The following is a 16,524-nucleotide window of genomic DNA, read 5'->3' as shown; positions in this document are numbered from 1 at the left end:
CTACAAGTGTTAAGCTGGATTATTTGTTTCATTCATGAAATTAACAAATATCGTTACACAAACATACTTTTGACAAAACTGTTAATTACTTTAGAATTAATTAAGGGCTGGCATTGCTAACATGATTTTGAATAGAGCCAAATAGATCCTTTAAGAATACTATTAGGTGTTCCTTCAAATGTTCATAGTTAGTACAGAATATATATTTGTTTATAAGTCAACAACAGAATTTGAGATACTAAACAATTACTGATTTCACCTTATAACAAAAGATACTAACTAGGAATAGTCAAAATAAATTAGAAAATCAATTACATACATAAAACTAAGCACAAAATTAGATCTGGTGGTACATTCTTTAAGACTGAGGGCCAACCTTTCTCTTTTATGAAAATGCAGATTATACTCATGTAAGTTAATGGTAATTAGTTAAAATTTAAAAAAAGAGAATTTAAGGAAGCAGATGGCAAAACAAGAGGCGAAGCAAAAACTATCCCAGCTTGCTTCGTCACATCACCCCCTCATTGGACTGACCAGATAGATATTGCAAATAGCTAAGTGGGCAATGCAATGACTACAAGTGATGCCAGAAAGTGAGTTAAAATTCTACATATGAAAAGAAATATTATATACAAAATCTTATCAAAACTACAGTACATGTTTTTTTTTTTTTTTTTTTCCAAATTTATGCTTACATGAACTGGCCATATGAAAAGCCCCATACAAAATATTTACATACAGTATATTGCACAATGCCACAAAGTTATACTTTTAATACAAATTATGATCTTCACAATAAGTGGTGTCCTTTTTGGGTAAACAAGGATTACATTCAAAGATACATATCATTTTAAACAAGTCCTATCTCGCTTAAAAAAAAATCCTCATGGTTTGCACAAAGTTAAATTACACTGTGCACTGCAGTTCACTTTTTTATACAGAAAATTTCACTTGCTCAATGTTTAGTATTTTTCACAAACGCTCTCACACTTTTAATGATCTTTAACACACTTTCTCACCAAGTTGTCCACTCCTTCAACAGGTCCAAGTGGCAGTTAGTAAGGAAATGCACTGCTATTATTTCCCTTGGAGGTGTTTCTCCTTTGCCAAAGTACATGAAAAAATGAAACAAAATACCCTACTTAAGTACACTTACTTTTACTTCTACTTTAGGTATAAAAAATGTTTCACAGTACAAATGATAGTCATTACTTCATAAATAGATACACTCCTGGAAATGGAAAAAAGAACAGATTGACACCAGTGTGTCAGACCCACCATACTTGCTCCGGACACTGCGAGAGGGCTGTACAAGCAATGATCACACGCACGGCACAGCGGACACACCAGGAACCGCGGTGTTGGCCGTCGAATGGCGCTAGCTGCGCAGCATTTGTGCACCGCCGCCGTCAGTGTCAGCCAGTTTGCCGTGGCATACGGAGCTCCATCGCAGTCTTTAACACTGGTAGCATGCCACGACAGCGTGGACGTGAACCGTATGTGCAGTTGACGGACTTTGAGCGAGGGCGTATAGTGGGCATGCGGGAGGCCGGGTGGACGTACCGCCGAATTGCTCAACACGTGGGGCGTGAGGTCTCCACAGTACATCGATGTTGTCGCCAGTGGTCGGCGGAAGGTGCACGTGCCCGTCGACCTGGGACCGGACCGCAGCGACGCACAGATGCACGCCAAGACCTTAGGATCCTACGCAGTGCCGTAGGGGACCGCACCGCCACTTCCCAGCAAATTGGGGACACTGTTGCTCCTGGGGTATCGGCGAGGTCCATTCGCAACCGTCTCCATGAAGCTGGGCTACGGTCCCACACACCGTTAGGCCGTCTTCCGCTCACGCCCCAACATCGTGCAGCCCGCCTCCAGTGGTGTCGCGACAGGCGTGAATGGAGGGACGAATGGAGACGTGTCGTCTTCAGCGATGAGAGTCGCTTCTGCCTTGGTGCCAATGATGGTCGTATGCATGTTTGGCGCCGTGCAGGTGAGCGCCACAATCAGGACTGCATACGACCGAGGCACACAGGGCCAACACCCGGCATCATGGTGTGGGGAGCGATCTCCTACACTGGCCGTACACCACTGGTGATCGTCGAGGGGACACTGAATAGTGCACGGTACATCCAAACCGTCATCGCACCCATCGTTCTACCATTCCTAGACCGGCAAGGGAACTTGCTGTTCCAACAGGACAATGCACGTCCGCATGTATCCCGTGCCATCCAACGTGCTCTAGAAGGTGTAAGTCAACTACCCTGGCCAGCAAGATCTCCAGATCTGTCCCCGATTGAGCATGTTTGGGACTGGATGAAGCATCGTCTCACGCGGTCTGCACGTCCAGCACGAACGCTGGTCCAACTGAGGCGCCAGGTGGAAATGGCATGGCAAGCCGTTCCACAGGACTACATCCAGCATCTCTACGATTGTCTCCATGGGAGAATAGCAGCCTGCATTGCTGCGAAAGGTGGATATACACTGTACTAGTGCCGACATTGTGCATGCTCTGTTGCCTGTGTCTATGTGCCTGTGGTTCTGTCAGTGTGATCATGTGATGTATCTGACCCCAGGAATGTGTCAATAAAGTTTCCCCTTCCTGGGACAATGAATTCACGGTGTTCTTATTTCAATTTCCAGGAGTGTATATTACATATGTCTCGTAACATTATAATAATTACCTACAAAATTGACTATAGTTCAAAAGGTGTGGACTAGAAAATTTTTTAAATCAAGTGCACATTACACTACAAAACATTACTCTACATCATAACTGCCTGAAACTGGTTAAACCTGAAAGACTTGGGTCTCTTTCCCCTTTTGCAAAATAGCAAAAACTCAAGATGTGCTGTAGCACAGATTTACTAATGATTATGTTATGAAAAAAGAATAGAGTTACCATTACATAGCTTAATTACTATTCAAATCAAAATTAAGGGGATGGAAGTTGTAACAAATCATTGCCCCACTTCTCTACTCAACTCTGAGCACTACTTTGATAGCTTACCAGTAGCACCAATAATTTTTATTCCACAAACATGCATCACTACTATACCCTCTGTGTTCTTAATAGATTCCGTAAATGCCTGTGAAACGTCATTCACATCACTACCACTGTCCAGTAAACACTTAACATGTACACCTCGTACACTTGCTGTTATTATCCTCATTAATCTTTTCCCTGGAAAAACTATCATCCTGCTTAACAAAATGACCATCAGGCCCACTGTCACTTCTGCAATGCTCTAGATTTTGTACCTCTTCCACCGTTTTCTCTATTTAAGCCAATTCTGAATCTGCATTTTCCTTCACTTTTTCCAGTTTTTTCTCTACCACTATTGCACACTTGGTTTCTACCTCCATTTCTAAATCATTTTTAACCTGATCGACTTGGATCTCAAGTTTAACCCTATTTTCAGCACACTGTTTCTTGGAAGCCTCCGCCTTCTTACTATTGCAATGACAAAGTTTCTCAGTCTCTTCTACTACACATTTACTACTCAATGTTAATTTCTATTAAGTATTATCACCACCTGTAACTACCACATCAAACTTCTTATTTAATTCTGAAAGATTAGAGCTGACTCCCTTAATCTCCTTTTATATTTGTTTCTTCAGTTCATCCTTTAAGCTAGTCATGTCAGTTTTTATACTACTAATGTCTACTTTCGTACACATACTACTCAAACTACTCATAATCTGCATTAACATCTCTTCCACTTTTCCGTCTGCCATAAACTTTTGTCCTTGCTGATTTTTGCTACTAGGTTCCTCCTCTGTAACCTTAATGATCTCATCCATTTCAGTACTGTTTTTGTCCATTTCGCTCACATCACCATACAATGTATATGACACTTTTATCATGCCATCTACAATAGGGCTTTCATCCCCATCATTCAAAGTTACATTCATGTTTGATTTATAATCACTATCGTCTAAAGAACCAGTCCCACTTAGGTCTTTCTGTTCATTTAACAACATAAACTCTACAGCCTCGTTCTCACTCACACTGTCTTGTTCATTAAGGCCACTCATTATGTATCACTTAAAATAAAATAACTTTTGCTATGAAATTACCTTATTCTTATTCATTCTTCTTCTGCTGCTCTGGTGCTGCTGTTGCAGTTGTCATCTCAATCTGCATGGTTGCAGCAAGTTATAATTCTCAGGCACCTGGTTTATCTACGGCCAGTTTTGTACACCTGTGTGCTGATTGGCTGCTCCTGTACTCACTGGCAGCTTCCATAGAACCCACTCGCTGATTGGTTGCTGTTATACCGTGGCCATGAAACCCATGCGCTGATTGGCTGTTGAACCACTGCACTGTAAACCGCTGTTGAGTTCACTCTTCAAAATTCACAAGTCCTTGTTTATTGTGGCTAAGTACAATATTCCTCACTCAGGACTCCAAATGTGTCTTTTGCCTGCTTTATTTCTTTGTTAATTGTCCTCAGCGTTGATATACTGCATTTTACACTGGGTGAAAAATGGGGTGTGGAAGTACAACACTACTTTAAATGATGCAGCTGACAGGTGCACATTTGTGTTTCACAGTTCTTTACTTTCACCATTCACAACCTCCCAATATTACATAGTTATACAACCAGTGCCTTATTGTTTACCTTTTGATAAGCCTCATAAATATTTTGCACATCCACATACTGCTACAATAGTTTACTGTTGAACAACTATGAGCAGTAAAAGCCTAACCACACATTTCACATTTCTTTAAGAATAAAAATATAAATATGGAACAGATACTGTCATTGTTTTAACACACAGCCTAATTGTGTAACACTTATTTCACAGTTAAGTTGATGCATTGTTGTTGATCTAACCAACACAGGTTTCTCATCTGAAACTGGGCCATGGACTGACAACCTTGGGAACGTGACACAGCACGCAGTGAGGGCCTGAATAAGGTGGCTGCAAGGCTGCTCGCACAGTGTTGTCCTGCAGCATTGCAAAGTCACACGAGGCAAGGTCCTTGTCGACGAACGCAGCTGGGGTGGAGTGAGAGCATGGAAGGGGAGTGCGGAGGATTGTGACATGTGTACAAAGCCATTCAAGCATAGTGGGAAGAACCACGGTAGTGGCTGATGGTGAATTCTCGATGAACTTGGTGGGAAGAAGGAGTGGTTCACCTTATAGAATCTCAGTGAGCGAGAAGTTCAGGTTTTGTTTATGGGCTGAGTGAATACCCAGCACAACCCATGGGAGGGCCTCGGACCATAGGTCACCATGGCACATAAGTGTGGCCTTGAGTGTGCGGTGCCACCAATAGGATGGTGTGTAGGTTGGGTGGGCCATGAAACACCACTTTAGGTGGGGCACAAAGGATCTTGGCTACAATGTTGTGCAAATTTATGTACATATACATATAAATAGTAATAACAATAGTAAGAACAAGAGATTAATAGAAATCAATTATTTTCAATTAATGCCCAAATTTTGGATTTTTATAGTTACTTTCCTTTGAGTCTGTTTAATGTGAACTTACTTCTGGTGTCCTGGGTTATATTTATCTTCTTCCACCATGAATATTTATCTGCAGTCTGTGTCCATAACAGTTCTTAATCAGGCTTCTTCTTCCTAATGCAGGCCGCTTTGGACCTGATATTGAGATGATGCGTGGAAGAAAAGAAAACTTTCATGGTTTTGCACAAATAATAATTATTATTCAAACAACACAAATGGCTACCACACACACCTTATAAAAATACATCTTCTCCACTCGAGAACTAAAAAAAGTGTCTCTATTAACAAAAAAAATTGAATGTAATTTTTTATCATTTGTTATCCGCCTTCCGGCGTAGCAAAATATATCTTTATTGGCACTTACAGCGGCCACGCTAATGATTATTATCATTGGTTTTAAATTTTTTGTTGTAGCTTGTTGGGGCTTTTCCCTGTACCTTTTCCTATGTACCTATACAATGTCCCTCTTTTTAGAGCAGGAAGAGAGATAAAGACCTGGTGAACAATATGGTTCACTTGTTTAAGTCCAGAGTGATATTGGGTGATGAGGGGGCGCTCCTTTTAGCTGATTCTTGGGGATGGTGGAAGATTGGGAGTGTATGAGGATACGGCATTGGAAATTTGTTTGTGGACTACATTGGGGGAATGTTGCTGTCTGAGAAGGCCTTTGTGAACCATTCAGCATACAGGGCAGGTGTGTTCTCCTCAGAGCAGATATGTCATCTACAGGTGGCTAAGCTGTATGTGGGGAGATTTTTTTGTGTGGAGGGGATGGCAGCTACAAAATGCAGGTACTGTTGTTGGTTAGTGAGTTTGATGTTGACTGAAGTGTGGATGGAGCCATCAGAGTGTTGGAGGTCAACTTCCAGGAAGGTGGCACATTGTGTAGGGAAGGACCAGGTGAAGCACATAGGAGAAAGGGTGTTGAGGTTCTGAAGGAATGTGGATAGGTTGCCTTGGCCCTGAGTCCAGATCGTGAAGATATACCATCAATGAACCTTAACCAAACTGGGGGTTGGGAGATGGATCATTGAATATTTGTGGAATGAATCCATAAATGTAATGTTCAGTCAGTTTGTATTCTAAGCATTTTTATAGTAATTGTATCTCAGTCTGGGAGTCATTCATTGACTTTCTGCAATGAATCCTACAGTGAAAATTGGGATTTCACTGAAGAATCTAGAAAATTGCATACTTCTTGAGGGCGGCATCAAACTTGGTACCAAGAGTGTGGCCCCCATTTCAAATAGAGGGGGTTGACACTAATTTAGCATAGCAGTCTTGATGATAATAGTCTTCTGCAGCTACTGAACACAAAACATTGTTGATATGTTCAGCAACTTTTCTGCAAAAATCAATCACATTTCTCTGCTTTCACAGGTAGTGTGTGTTGCAGTGTTAACTGTATCATTGCCATCAATATCTTACTGAAACTCCTGTGAGTGGGGTTCAGCGATCCAGAAATGTGCCTAACACCAGCCACATGTGTGTCAAGAGATGTTGCTGAGGTCTCCCGTAACAGCACTGCATAGCAGGAGAGACATTGAAACCCTGTGGCAGTATCATGTTTACTGCAACAAATAAACTACAGTGGTGATATCTTTTTGCTTGGTCATCAGGTTACTCAGTTACAGAGATGAGATGACAGTGTAAAGTTTCACACGAGTGCCCCCCCCCTCCCCCCTTCCCCACAAATCTCCTCACAAAAGTCTAGACATGGCACTCACCAGCCACACACTATGAAGTGAACTGCCGTAACCATCTCTCAACCACATAATTTACATTTACAATAGCTATGGCTTAAGTTACACAATCAAGTCAGTGCCCCCAACTGGACATTTCCATTTCAATCACAGAAATTTTGTCATTAATATTATCTTGTTAAATACACAAAAGCAGAGTCTGTATTAAGAAGTTATTTTTCCCAAACATGTTTGCAGAAATAAGTAAATTATTGCCCAGATCGTCCTAAAATGATAGATTTATTGCATCAGAAGAACTGAAATTCTCACAACCTTTGCTCCTGAAACACAAACCAGGTAAGTAACATAGCCATATGATATGTTATATTATTTTAAACTGTATTCATCCAAGGCAAAATAAGTGACTTCATTCTTGTAGTTTTATGTCCAAATCCATTGATGGCCTCTGATAAAGAATTAACATCATCGTACTATGCACCTGATAAACAAACGAATTCGCAGTCTTAGCCACAACCCATTTCATCTTCTGTATCTCTCTCACTGTAATGTTATTGGAAATTTATTACCTATAGATGTACTGTCACTGAAGAAACAAATACAATGTAACTGACTTTCCTTTTGCATAAATGCAAAAATGTGCACAGACGCAGGTCATTGTTGTGTGGAGAGCAGTTCTTGTACTAAGACTTCAGCTGACAGAAACTGGAATGATCTCTTCAATGACAAACTGTTGCTCACTAGAAAGTGGTGCATCAACATGGAGATCTGTCTTGACAGTTATTCACAGTGCCAGCTTATCCACCAACTGTTGATTCTCTGCAAGCCTTCCTGCACTTCGCTGCAGTCTTCCAGCTTCTCAGCCTCCATACAGACAAACAGCCTCATGTAACTACTGAAGCTCCAGTTACACAGTATTTCATTCTTTTGCAATTACACAGAATTTCCATAATTTTTTACCTTGTTTTACTTAAGCAGTTTTTTTTCCACCTTCATTTGCATTGTAAGGAACATTCTGGGAGAAACAGCTGCGCCACCCATGTCAGCTGAAGAAAATCAGGAAAGGAAAGCAGATAAACAGAAATAAATAATAGCCATGAAATCAAACTTACAATACTTCAGTTGCCACTAAAATCTTTTTTTTTAATATATAGTTTTAGTTTTGGAATAATTCTCAAACATACTGATGAACAGAAACTGTCATGAATTTCAATTAAGAAGAAAACTACTTCTGCGAAAACACTTTGTGTAGTGTAAGCCAACTTTTGGTCAAAGAAACTGTCAATTTATTATCAGTTTCAAGTTTATGCCCTGAACAAATTTCCTCTCTGTTTATTTTCTTTACTTGTCACTAATTCGGTTCGAGGCAACATTCAATTGGCTGCTACTCAGCCACAGATCTGATGTGAAAAGCCTTGTGGTAGATTGTGTCCATATTGATGGAGACCACATAGTAAGAGATAAGCTCCACTCTTGGCAAGATATCCATTGCATGTACTGTCTGTTGGTAGAAACCCGATAGTCTGTCCTTACTACTATGGTCAATGGGACATTAAACACCAATCTTCACACAATGGAAAATCTGTTATGTAATTGTGGTGTGCGTACTGTAAGACCTTCGGTACACACACCATCAGATTATTTGACTTGTCGCTCTAACGAAGTAGGCGAGTGTCAGCAATATGTCTCGTGGTCTTATCGTGGCATGTTTATCTTCTGCCGTTAGGTCAGACGATAGAAATGCCACTTGAACGCTTAGAGTAGCAGATTGACGGTGACCAACTTTAAACAGAACTTGATTAATTTTCACACACATTTATTAAAATAATAAAAAAAAGCATAGACATTATGTAACTTGATTCTGGATGCTGTTTACAATTGACAATCTGAAGTTCCTTTGGTCTTGGTACCTTAATCTTATTCTCACATATCTCTGATACTTGACAAAGTGTCTGTACATTTATCTTCATGGCTATGTACAGGAATATGATAATCTTATTAGACGCAGACGGAAACTTGACTGCAGACTAATGCAGACTGGTACAGACAAATGCAAACTAATGCAGTCTGACTAATCGGAGGTCTGTACACTCATTATAATACCTCGCGCGTTCAGGTATCACTGCGTGAGTGTGATCCGCGAGGAGAAAAGGTTCTACGTTAGCAGCAATCTCATTGGCTGCCTTACATATTAATACGCGGATCGGCGGAAGCAGAATTTGGTCCATCTCTAAGGCAGCGCCATCTCGTAGTGTGGAGACGGATGAGCGCTGTGCCTGCGCTGTTGTGCTTTGCGGGGCGTGCTCTTGTGGGAAAGTTGTGTACACGCTGACTACATGGAACTATGTACACAACAGTAATAATGACAGTGTTATGAAAAAGCTAGTTGCTGCTCACCATATAGAGGAGATACTGAATATATGTTGTCTAATTGAGATGAATGTCTGTTTGGCTGAAAGCTTTATTTGACAATCTTTTTGTTGTGCCTACCTGTGAATCAGCATCTCCACTGGATGGTGAGTAGCAACTATCCTTTTTATAATATTGTCAACCATTAACCTTCCTTTTCTATTGCTGAGAGATGACAAAGCAATCTACGTACAGTTATTGGTGTCCCTATTTTAAAGTAGACAACTGTTTTTGTTGTTATAACCAGTGCTTGATTTGTGATGGTATACTGAACCGATACCTCTGATAAAAAACCATTAAAATAATGTTTTAAGGCATTAATTAAAAAAAAAAAAAAACAGTCCCTGGTAGGTCCGAGTACTGGTACCACCACTTTTTTTAAAAATCAAGCACTGGTCATAACGGTTGCTACTTCTGCTTGTTCTGTTTCTGAAAGATCATGTCATATCCAAAAGGTCAAACCAAACTGAACATATCTAGAAGGAACTGTTGTAAATTTTCGTATCCCATTATGTACTCTCGCAGACTGATCAATCTGAAGTTGGAAGCAGAGGGGAGGTGATGTGTGGAAAGAATCAAAGAACTGAACACATGACAAATAAGAAGCTGTTTATCATTGGCTGAATGTGTTACAATTATCTCATTACACCTTATTCTAAACATATACACAGTGAACCTTGTGTGTGACACACACACACACACACCCACACACACACACACACACACACACACACACACACACACAGTTTTTCACATGTCACACTAAAAAGTCACATTCTTTGCAACACTTCAATAAACATTTTATGACAGTGGGATTCCACAGTGGAATGTAAACCATTTCATTTTCTTAAAGTGTATCTATGATACTACTATAGACAGTGCCATAACATTAGTATACTACCAGACACATTAATCTGGCACAGATGGTAAAAAATAAAATAATGATCTTTGGTATTCACCATGGCCTATCCTTATCCTTACAAGGGAACTTCCCCATCGCACCCCCCCCCCCCCCCCCAGATTTAGTTATAAGTTGGCACAGTGGATAGGCCTTGAAAAACTGAACACAGATCAATCGAGAAAACAGGAAGAAGTTGTGTGGAACTATGAAAAAAATAAGCAAAATATACAAACTGAGTAGTACATGTGAAAGATAGGCAACATCAAGGATAGTGAGAGAACAGGAGCGCCGTGGTCCCGTAGTTAACGTGAGCAGCTGCGGAATGAGAGGTCCTTGGTTCAAGTCATCCCTCAAGTGAAAATTTTACTTTCTTTATTTTTGCAAAGTTATGATCTGTCCGTTCGTTCATTGACGTCTCTGTTCACTGTAATAAGTTTAGTGTCTGTGTTTTGCTACCGCACCGCAAAACCGTGCGATTAGTAGACGAAAGGGCGTGCCTCTCCAATGGGAACTGAAAACATTTGATCGCAAGGTCATAGGTCAACCGATTCCTCCACAGGAAAACATGTCTGATATATTCTATACGATACTGGTGACGGCATGTGCGTCACATGACAGGAATACGTTTTCGACCACCTAACTTGTACACTTGGCGAATGGGTAAAAAGATTCTTCTACCTTGCCCGATTTAGGTTTTCTTGTGGATGTGATAATCACTCCCAAAAAAGTGATGAAAACATAAGAGTTTGTCACATAAACTGAAAATAAAAAATTAAACTTTTCACTCGAGGGATAACTTGAACCAAGGACCTCTCGTTCTGCAGCTGCTCACGCTAACCATGGGACCAAGGCGCTCCTGAGCTCACATTGTCCTTGATGTTGCCTATCTTGCACATGAACTACTCAGTTTGTATATTTTGCTTATTTTTTCATAGTTCCACACAACTTCTTCTTGTTTTCTCGATTGATCTGTGTTCAGTTTTTCAAGGCCCATCCACTGTGCTAACTTATAACTAAATCTGAGGGGGGTGCAGTGGGAGGTTCCCTTGTTAGTAACCATCCCAGAAAATGTAGGGTGGTGGCACGGAACTTTTGGTTGTACGGTCCTGTAGTTTTGGTGTGGTACTGGATTTGCTAAGTGTTTCTGGAAATAAATCAAAGGTATACTGAATGAATTTATGAATAGTTTTTAATAGTACGTGGCACTAATGAAAAGAACTAACGTAAGTAGAATATCATTACTACATGTCAAATTAGAAAAGAATTAAATATGTACTGATTAGTAACATGAATATTGTATCTATAATACACCACTCCATCACAAATTAGATACAAATAAACCTCAAATGAAGTACCTATCAGTAAAAACTCCTAAATTTGAACAAATATTAAGTTGTCAAATGCTGAAGTACATATCCAGCTAATCTGATCACATATTGCATCACATTGTAAGTGGGAAACTCGAAATAGTGATGCTAGTGTTTAACAACAGTCATTTTGTAGGTGCATCTTCAAGGCATTAAACATTCTCACAGCACCTTCACAATATAATCATTTATTAATGTAGCGTGATATAAATAAACAATCACAATTTCAAAAGAACAGTGATTTCTTCCACTCACTGACAATATCACTTCGAAAAAAATATTCACCCAAAAATCAAGAACACAGAATCCTCAAAATTTAACAAAAAAATTACAAAAATGAAAACTATTGGTGTTGTAAATTTCACGTGACCTATACACCTCAAATGAAGACCTCAATACCAGTAACCCATACAGAACTCAAAAACTCAACACAATTTTCACTTGACCTACATAGCTTCAACAAAGCCCTCGATACCAGGAACCAACCACTCTAAAACATGATGTTGCAAATTTCACTTCATCCACATAGCTCAAGCAAAGCCCTACACACCACACTTTCACTTACTCTATCTAAACCAAAGTTCTCAGTACAACAAACCAAACCATGCTCACATGACTAATATCAGAAATGTATTCTAACCAACGATGGTACATCAATACCCATGATACCTACCAATAACAATCCAACAATTACTGAACACTAAAAAGGAAATCCTGAAAATTCATGAAAACTTTCAACACCACCAATTTCAATATACACAAACAACTTTACCCATTGTGACAAGCAATGAGCTACTCATAAATATCTGCATCTTCTTCACAACTGAAGAAAAGAGAAAAATATTAAATCTCCGACCACAAGAAACACACGGGACTAATGTTTCCAAACATAAAAATGTATCAATCAGCCAAAATATGCAAATTCAAAGTAACTCACCAGAAAGCCAGCACAAATTCTTTCAATAGCAACCTGAAACATTCAATTCACGTCAAGCAACTCGCTAACGAACATCCAGCAAAAGAGAATGTCAGCAAATACAACAACACACAATCTACAAACACAAAGATTCAAAAACATCAAGGCTCACCATGACATCACAGGTCAAAGCAGATGGGTGTAGCTTCAGCACCTAACCTTGTGCAAATTACCTAATGTTAGCCTCAGGTAGGAAACAGTGATGAGGCAATGACTGCATCTTTTTGGTACAACCCAAAAAGGCCAGTACTGCCTGCTTTGCACTTAGATCCTTCTCACTGTACTCCACCACAAACAGGACTGACAGCATACTTTTATTCAATCTGTCCTACAGCATTTTCTTTCTAAGCAGCACAACTAAAATCTAAACACTGGGGTCAACGGAAGCTGTGATCAAGGGAAATGTTTGGTTCCAGTTTCCGTAGATTTTACTGTAGGCATTGGTGTTTTGGTATCGTCAGATGCCGTTGACCTATACAGATCACGGGAAGAGCAGCGATTTATTTGCTTATAAACAACGATGTTATCATCAGTCCCATAACAAATAGAGTTGAAAAGGATAATGTTTACTGTTAACTGAAATCCATCATAATGTGGGTAATTTGTATAAAGTGGTAACCACGGCTTCATAAAAATAGCACACTATAATAATGTTTGCGAAAAGGAAATGGTGGTCTATAACTGACAATCGACGATACTTCGACATCGTAATGCTAATTAAATCAGTTTGTTTTTAGTCATATAACTGCATGGTTTAAGGACCACCATGGCCACATGGAATAAAGATTTTACACTTTAGTTCATTGAATTATTCCGCCAACAAGAATCGCTGTGAAAAGTGAAGAAGTTGCCCCAGCAGCAACAAAGAACCAGTTTAAAAAAAAGTTAACAACTTGAGAACTGTTTTTAGGAAAGAGCACAGGAATGTGTTTAATGTCAGGAAGTGCAACAGAACAAATAGATACACCACAGCTGTAATATTTCAATAACCTTTTGTTTCTAAAGGACGAAATGGAGCCTTATTCCTTAACAGGCAGTCTGGCAAATGAGATGAGGAAATTATGATTTAGTTAGCATTTGTCATGGTAACTGCAAAGATGTAAATGAAATTAGTTTCAATATAGGAATGAGGCATGGGTGATTTAAAGTTGATATTACTCTTTTTTATTCTTTATGAAAGCTGTTACAAGTATTGCAGTACAAAATAATAACAAATGACCAAACAGAACTTATACATAGTCATCATTATATCTGTGCTCGTGAATACTAAACAAAGTTGTCTTGCCAAGGTATGCTGCCAGCAACGTTTAAGTACTGTACACAAACTTCTCAACCTTGCGGAGTTGATGCATTGGACATAATTCGAATTCTTTGCAGCTCCAATAAGTCGTTATGACATCCTGTTTCTGTCACACCTCTGTTATAATTTTCTCTGTCAAAGCAGTCCAATGTTGAGTATGTATCTGGACTGTTTCTATGTAAGAAATTGTGGAGTATACAGCAAACCATTATAACTGAAGAGATGTTTTCCATATTTAAATTGATTCAGGTCATAAGTACTCTGAATCTTGAAGTCAATACTCCAAATACATTTTCCACAGTTCATTTGGCACGTGACACATGTTAATGATAAATCCCTCGTTCTCTGTTGCGTTGATTTTTCTTGAATGGGAAAGCCTCATCTCCAACAAAAAATACAGTAATGTGTGCCCGTTCACCTCATGGGTGAACGTAGTTTTAAGGTATCATTTAAGTTTCTTGTAGAAAACTGTATTCTTTAGTATATGCCACTGTCAGATACATGCACATTTCTGCTGTAACAGAAGTAAATTATGAAACTTCCCGGCAGATTAAAACTGTGTGCCCGACCGAGACTCGAACTCGGGACCTTTGCCTTTCGCGGGCAAGTGCTCTACCAACTGAGCTACCGAAGCACGACTCACGCCCGGTACTCACAGCTTTACTTCTGCCAGTACCTCGTCTCCTACCTTCCAAACTTTACAGAAGCTCTCCTGCGAAACTTGCAGAACTAGCACTCTGCACTCTGCAGAGTGAAAATCTCATTCTGGAAACATCCCCCCGGCTGTGGCTAAGCCATGTCTCCGCAATATCCTTTCTTTCAGGAGTGCTAGTTCTGCGAGTTTCGCAGGAGAGCTTCTGTAAAGTTTGGAAGGTAGGAGACGAGGTACTGGCAGAAGTAAAGCTGTGAGTACCGGGCGTGAGTCGTGCTTCGGTAGCTCAGTTGGTAGAGCACTTGCCCGCGAAAGGCAAAGGTCCCGAGTTCGAGTCTCGGTCGGGCACACAGTTTTAATCTGCCAGGAAGTTTCATATCAGCGCACACTCCGCTGCAGAGTGAAAATCTCATTCTGAGAAGTAAATTAGTTTATAGTTTGCATCAGCACTTACAAAAAGCAGCTGCCTGAGGAACTGCTTATAGTTAAAGAAATAAGATCCAGCACATGTGGCAGAATAATTGAGACGTGTTTGCCGTCAACTGCATTTTCGTTAATACATGTCTCACGAAATACCGCCAGATGACAGCGGTGTAGGACAGCTGATGAGGGGAGGAGGGGGAGGAGGAGGAAGAAGAAGAAGAAGAAGAAGAAGAAGAAGAAGAGGGGGTGGTGAAGCGCAGTGGGCATGAGAACAAGAGCAAGAAGAAAACAATCCTCAGGCGGCTTCAAGTCAGAGAAGCAACCGTCACTCAAATAGCATGAGGGCGCCCTGCAGATCAAGCCCTTGAGGCTATACCAAAGATGCTCACAAAAATACACAAAGAAGTAGAGTCGGATATTTTTGTAAAAAATGTTGCATGTAAATTAAGGACAATGTCAAGCATGCAAAGGCTGGATGCTGAACAAATTATAACTATGTTTTATTTGCAGGGCAAATAGGAAACTTGAGTTTTCATTCTAAACTTGTGGCACAAAATACTGTAGCAATAAACAACAGTACAGCTGACAAAATTTCTCGAAATTCTGAGATACAAAATTTTGTGTACAATTTTGACCTTACATTGTAATGTTTAATTATTTTGCATTGTGCAATTTAAAAAGAAAAAGTGAATAAACTGAAATTTTCGTATGCATGTTACCTTATAATATTGCTTTAGATTTTTGTGAATGGCTGCACATGTTTCTGGAATGATCCTCCACAAAAACTTGGATTATACCACTGCCAAGAATTTAAGGTCTTCATAAGATCTGCCAGATGCAAAGAACGTTAACATGGCTGTGAGATGCTCAAGAGCTGATACTGAGTGCCTCATATTTGTGTCCCTTCTTTGTATTTCTTGAGTAACAATATTCAGTAACTCCCTTTCCGTCGTATGCATGTAATGGTGTAATCTTACATCCTTAAGTAAATTTGTATGGGATAATTTTCACCTTTTAAAAGTCCATTTTTGGTCCAGGTTTTTCTTTTCCGAGTATTAGTCAGTTCACACAGTACAACCACGGCAGCTGCTAAGCACAGCAGTTCAGTTCCCATTTTCGAAATTAATCACACTGTGACGCTAGTAGTACTGGTTGAGATAAATTGGAAAATCGCTCGTGTGTGGCATCGTATGGGGGATCTTTGCATTCCGGACAGAAACCATCCTCTCAGTAAATACTCATATCCACAGCAAAAATTAGCATCTCTAAATATAGACATTACTGATACACTTTTACAATGGGAGTGAACAACATT

At 39.8% G+C, this 16,524-nt stretch overlaps 1 long non-coding RNA gene across 1 annotated transcript; it reads right to left on the bottom strand.

Moving 5' to 3' along the window:
- Window positions 1-820: 820 nt before the first annotated feature.
- Window positions 821-8,270, bottom strand: LOC126259813 (uncharacterized). Its single transcript, XR_007546562.1, has 3 exons — window positions 8,142-8,270; window positions 5,504-5,616; window positions 821-1,101 (listed from the first exon to the last, which is right to left on the bottom strand). It is a non-coding gene; the product is annotated as an uncharacterized LOC126259813 (long non-coding RNA).
- Between the last annotated feature and the right edge of the window lie 8,254 nt (window positions 8,271-16,524).

This window comes from Schistocerca nitens, chromosome 5, assembly GCF_023898315.1.
Source record: "Schistocerca nitens isolate TAMUIC-IGC-003100 chromosome 5, iqSchNite1.1, whole genome shotgun sequence".
NCBI classification, from domain to species: Eukaryota; Metazoa; Arthropoda; class Insecta; order Orthoptera; family Acrididae; genus Schistocerca; species Schistocerca nitens.
Note: the sequence above shows the minus strand (reverse complement) of the source record. Positions and strands in the feature narration are given on the sequence as shown.